This window comes from Lygodium microphyllum, chromosome 12, assembly GCF_053477565.2.
Source record: "Lygodium microphyllum isolate KBCC chromosome 12, Lygodium_microphyllum_v1.1.10, whole genome shotgun sequence".
Lineage (NCBI taxonomy): Eukaryota > Viridiplantae > Streptophyta > Polypodiopsida > Schizaeales > Lygodiaceae > Lygodium > Lygodium microphyllum.
Genome location: NC_141146.1, coordinates 70,959,043 through 70,965,721, shown reverse-complemented (window position 1 = coordinate 70,965,721; position 6,679 = coordinate 70,959,043).

The following is a 6,679-nucleotide window of genomic DNA, read 5'->3' as shown; positions in this document are numbered from 1 at the left end:
TGCAGTGGATGAAAAGAATGAAGAGATGGATGCTCATGGATGCAGAGAGTTTGTTGTAGATCATATTGTGGATTGTGAGAGGATTTTGACGTGTCTAGAAGAGGTGCATTTAACTCTTTTTGAACAAAAGTCTATCTTTGGAGTTGAAGAGGTTTTGATTGTTGGGCATATGTGTAGGCCTTATGGGTGAAGACCATCACCAGCAAAAATAGATGGGATTGATAGAATGCAAGATGTGTACATGAATGTATAAGAGGTGCGTAGATTCTTGGGAGCATGTGTGTTCTATTTGATACGAATTCCTCACTTTGCACATGTAGCCGATGCTCTATATCAACTTTTGAGGAAAGGTCAGATATTTCATTTGGGAAAGGAAGCATCAGAAAGCAATGAAGAAATTGAAACAACTCTTAAAATTTGCTCCTACATTGAGAAAGACTGACTATTCACATGGAAAGCCTATCATTATTACTTTTGATACAAGCCCAATCGAGATTGGATGGGTAATTGGGCAAGATGATGAGGAATGGCAAAGATATGCAATATGCTTTGGTGCTAAAGTATTGACTGAACTGAAAGGGAGCGACGGATCGAAGGTTGGACTCGAGAGCTATGGCGGGAGAGCAAGAGCAAGAAAGGGAGAGACTAGAAATGGGAACTCCAACAGTCACAATGTGTGATCGGGCCTTCCTTTATTCAAACTCTCACTAAAAGAATAAAGAATAGAGTGATGGTGACGGGCGCCCGCCACCTGCAGTGTGCAGTGGCAGTGATTGTCAGTGCAGTAATACACGGGCAGCTAGGCGGAGGCACCTTTATCCCCAACAACCTCCCACTTAAAGGTGAATCTGTCCTAGTGAGGAGTGAAAAGAAAAAGGAAAAGACAGTATGACATGTACACATGTACAACAGGATGAGGAAAGACGTCATCTCATCCCACGCCCATCAACCTCCTGAGGAAGGCAAAGCGCTTTGTAGAGAGGCTTTTCGTGAGCAGATCTGCAGGATTCTAGTCAGTTGAGATCTTGACAAGATCAACAGACTTGTCCTCAACGACCCCACGTATGAAGTGATACTTCACCTCAATGTGTTTCGTCTTCACATGGAAGACCGGATTCTTGGCTAACTGAATAGCACTCATAGAATCCGAATGCAGTGTAGGGATTCAATCAATACCAAGGTCAGCAACTAAACGACCCAACCAAATGGCCTCCTTGCAAGCCTCAGTGGCTACAACATACTCGGCCTTTGTAGTAGAAAGGGCCGTGCATTTCTGCACCCAAGTCATCCAAGAAAAAGCACCTCCAGCATATGTGAATACATAGCCGGAAGTGGACTTCCTACTATTTGCATGTCCTGCATAATCAAAGTCAATGTACCCCACGACTCCTGTATCCTGGCTGCCATAGCATATGCACATATCTGCAGTGGCCTTCAGGTACTTCATGATACCCTTTACGACATCCTAATGCTTCTTTCCAGGTGTAGCCATATAGCGTGCCAAAACACCAACTGCAAAGGCAATATCTGGACGAGTGGCTATCATGGCATACATAAGACTGCCCACTGCGGATGCATAGGGAATCTTGGCCATCTCGGCCCTCTGCTCATCTGTCTGCGGATAATCAGCCTGTGATACCTTCACATAAGAAGGCAATGGACAACCAATAGGCTTTACGTCTTGCATGCGGAAGCGCTCAAGGACTTTATGAATATACTCCCTCTGTGACAAGTAGAGGAGCCCCTGATGCCTGTCGCGTCTAATGCACATACCAAGTATGTAAGCGGCCTGGCCCAGATCTTTCATCTCAAAGCTCTTCTTGAGCTGAGTCTTAAGAGCATCCAGCTCATCATGAGCTTTTCCTGCTATCAACATATCATCCACATAGAGTACCAAAATCAATAAGGAACCATCACGGGCTTTCTTCGTGTAAAGACACGAATCCATAGCACTCCGGCTGTAGCCCTGCGACTGCATAAAGGCATCAAACTTATGATACCACTCCCTAGGTGCCTATTTCAAGCCATAAATACTTTTCTTCAATTTGCACACTAGGTGCTGCCTGCCAGGTTCTGCAAAGCCCTTAGGCTGCTCCATATAAATCTCATCATGCAAGTCCCCATGTAAGAAAGCCGTCTTGACATCCATCCCATATAAATCCAAGTCAAGTTGAGCAACCAAAGCCAAGACTAAGCGCAGGGCAGTCATCTTAACCACATGAGAAAAGACCTCATCAAAGTCCACACCATGCTCCTGCTTAAAACCCTTTGCTACCAATCTAGCCTTGTATGCCGACTTGGGGTGTCCAGGGGTACTTTTTAGCTTGTACACCCACTTGCATGGCAAAGCCTTCTTGCTCGTAGGCAAGGAAACCAAATCCCAAGTGTCATTCTTATGTAGGGAGTCTATCTCAGACTGCATAGCCCTCTCCGAGGAGTGACTGTCACCCCTGTGCATAGCCTCATCATACGTGAAAGGCTCTCCTGCATCTCTAACCAAGATATAATGCATCGAGGGCTGAAATCTATCAGGTGGACATCTGTCTCTAGTAGACCCTCTCACGATAGGCTCTGTTGCCTGCCCAACTGCTTGTCCAACACCCTGACCATGAGCATTTGCTGCAGCTGTAGGCTGTCCAACTGGTTGTGCGGGAGCTCTCGGGTCCTCCTGAAATATGACCCTAGGGATCTCAACAAAACTCTCAGGTTGCCTATGCATTTTGTCTTCATGAAAGACTACATCATGACTGCGGATGATTTCCACGCCTGCGGATCCTAGAGACGGTAACCCATCTTGCCTGCATCCCCATAACCAAGAAAAATGCATTTGACACTCTTGGGATCCAGCTTACTTCTCTTGTCCCTGGGCACATAGCAAAATGCCTCACATCCAAAGACACGGAGATGCGCATAAGAGGGAGGTTTTCTAGTCCATATCTCCTCTGCAACCTGGAAATCCAAACCATTGGAAGGTGATCTGTTTATGACATGCACATCTGCACTAACTGCCTCAGCCCAAAAGCTCTATGGTAGGCCTGCATGGCTAAGCATACTGCGTACACACTCCTAGATGGTTCTATTCATTTGCTTAGCCAAACCATTCTGGGGGGGATGTAGGGGGCAGTCAACTGACACTTAATACCCCTCTCATCACATAACTGCTCAAAAGCACGTGAGACATACTCACCCCCATTATCTGTCCTTAGGCATTTTAGCCTATACCTAGACTGGTTCTCAACCAATGCAAGCCATCTCTGAAACACAGCCAAGACATCAGATTTCAGCTTAATGGGATAAGCCCAAACTTTTCGTGAAAAATCATCTATGAACGTAACAAAATACTTTGCACCACCCATAGACTGACAAGGCATGGACCCACAGACATCCGAATGTACCAATGCCAAGGGCTCACTCATGCATGGCCTACCAGACTTCTTATGCGTAGACCTAGTCTGCCTACCATAAAGACAATGCTCACATGAATCAAAACATGCATAATCAAGGGGCGGTAAGTATTGCAAACCAGAAAGCATTTTCATTCCCTTCAAAGACATATGGCCCAAACGGGCATGCCAAAGAGATATATGTGGGATAGAACCCACAGACAAAACATGATCAAGGGAAGAAGCTAATACAATCAAGGGGTAGAGACTGCCAGCCTTGGCACCTCTCGCAATCACAAGTCTGCCACGAGTGATCTTCCATGTAGAGTCTCCAAAACATACATGATATCCTGCATCATCAAGCTGTCCAGCTGACTTGAGACTGCATATCAAAGCAGGTACATGACGTATATCCTGCATAACAAAACTACTGCTAGAAGGAAATTGCAGCCTAACATCACCAATGCCCACAATATCAAGAGAGTTGTCATCACCCATGCGCACAGAACCCGAAATAGTACAGTATGAATGAAACCACTCTCGGCAAGGTGTCACATGAAAGGATGCACCTGAGTCCAAGAGCCAACACTGTGTATACATAGAGCATATCTCTGCCATCTGCGAAGCACTAGAAGAAGCTGCTAGGATATAATCATTATCATCAACATTCTCAAGCTGCATAACATTGATCTCTTCAATTTTAACACTGGACTTTGTAGGTACTATGCTGCGATCAGAAGACTTATCCTGCACTTTGTCTTTCCCCTTATCTTTGCGCCTTTCATTGCGCAATTCATGGCATTGTGGCCTAATATGGCCCTTTTTCCCATAATGGTGACAAGTAACATCTGCATTCCTGCCACGGGATTTGCTACATGACTTCCCACGAGACTTGGACCGAGATTTCTGAGAATCCTGTCCACGACCACTACCACTGCCATGCTTTCCATATCCATCATTCCTGCCTCTAACTGTCATAGCATGAGACACACAAGAGGCATCCAAATTCTTACAGTTAACCTCTTCTTGTAGAAGAGCACTCTCAACATCAGATAATTTCAAGGTAGCAATAGAGGCACATAATGCAGTGCAGAATATATCCCATGACTCATTAAGAGTACCACGCAAGAAAAGAGGAGTGACATCCTCTGCAAAAGTGATGTCCTGTGAAGTCAAGTTCTTGAGTATAGCATGGAACTAGCTCAAGTGAGCAGACATAGTCACATTCTCCTTCATGCACAGATCCATAAGTTGCTTCAGCCAATACATCTGACTCACTGGACTTTTCTTGTCATAGAGATTTTTGATCTTTTCCCACAACTGCCATGCACTCTATTTTTCCTCAAAGACATTATAGTGAACCTGTTCTGTGAGAGACAATACAATAGTGGACTTGCATAACTCATCAAGCTCAAGCCATTCCTCAGCTGGCATAGTTGCAGGCGGATGCCTGCTTAACCTCAAAGGTTTGATCTGTGATTTTTGCATCAACACCTGCCAAATCTGGCTCTTCCAATAAGAGTAATTCATACCATCAAGCTTAGTGATGTTGAAAATAGCATGATCAGTGGACGAACTCGCCATAATGCAGGCTGGAAGACTGTAGACAGTTCAAAAATGCTTGCTGTTTACTACAGAAAATGACAAAAAAATCACCAAAATAAAGGAAAAATGGCAAAGAAAGTGGAACCAAAGCTATTGTCCACCAAGTACTAGTGAAAGCACATCATTTCAGAGTGTTTTAGCATGAAAAATCCATGTGAGTCCATACATATATGCTTGCTGTAATAAATTTCAGATTTTAATAAAAGAGAGCTAACAGTGCCAAAATCGGATCCCAAGGCAATCAGATACTACCAAGCCCAAATCCGGCATCATGCGGGCATAACATAAGCATATGATGGTTGATAAGCATGAATCCAACACCCAAGTATGTCATACAAACATCTGCCAGTGAGTAGGCACACCCCCCGGGCAACGGGGCAAAGTGTTCCTGCCACTACCAAAACTTGACACAAATAGGTGTCAGTTCACAACGATACGGATCCAAAACTAAGACTTAGCTCATAAGCATACAGTGAACCAAGACATATGATGTATCATCCCAGAAGGTAAGAAGTCCCAAAGTCTTAAGTGTCTGTAAACTGCTCAATAGCATGTAACGGTTCAATGCATAAAAGTACCACCTGCTCAATGTATGATAAGCATTCAAGAATGCTCCCACTAGCACAAAACCTGTATGTATGAGCTCAAGAGCTCAAGCCAAGGCAAGACACAGTGCCAATGACATAAGTCCAAGACAATACATCAATAGTACATCCCGAACATGTAGGCGGTAGAGCATCCGTATGTAGCATCCATAAGCATGTAAGACATCAAGTACATCCCAAGATACAACTCTGGCAAGCCAATAAATAGCTCAAGTAAGCTCCAAGAATCCAAGGTCAAGCCAAGACCGAGCTCCAGTAACAATAGGCTCCAAACAATGTAACTAGCATGTAATAATGGCATAGGCTAAGCATGTCAAGACCGGTTAGACATAAGTAACATACATGCCATAAGTACATCCAAGATGGAGCATCCAAATGCTTTGCAAAGTGAGCTCAAGCTCAACCAATGATCCTGAATCAAAACCAAGCTCTATGTTGAGCCCCAAGTGTCAATACATCACCATATATGCCCGAAACATAGCCCGAAAAGCATAGGCATAAGTATACATGAGTAAAATGACTTCAGCCCAAGTGTGTATAGTAGTGATTTACTGTTCAAAACTGAGAATTTCAGCACCAAAATCAGCTCCAAATGGTTGCCAAAAAATAGGCATACATTCCCCTAACATCCGGGCATCAAATGGGACCAACCAGGCATCAAATGACAATGCCAAACAAGATATAGCATCAAATGTTAGTGTAACACTGTCATAAACTGCCTGTGGACTATTATGATAGTCCCAAAATAGTGCTAAATCAGTCGAAATGCTATGCCAACACATCAACCATCAAAACCAAGCATCAAAGCATGTTCATATGCTCAGAATGGAGCCTTTCCAAGTGCCAATGGAGGGGAAGAGTTGCTGTTGTGACTGTCAATGCTGAAGACACATATGGGAGGGCTGTGTGATTTCACCAACTATAAATGCTAGTCTCGAGGCTGCAAAAAATGGTGGCCAAGCTTTGGAGGGGTCCAGTTAAAGCCAAGGAAGGCTTCAAACAAGCTCTAACAAGTGTTGTTCAAAGGCAAGTGAGATATGAAGCAAGGGAGCTTCAATGGTGGCTGCTCCAATCTTGTTTACAGCC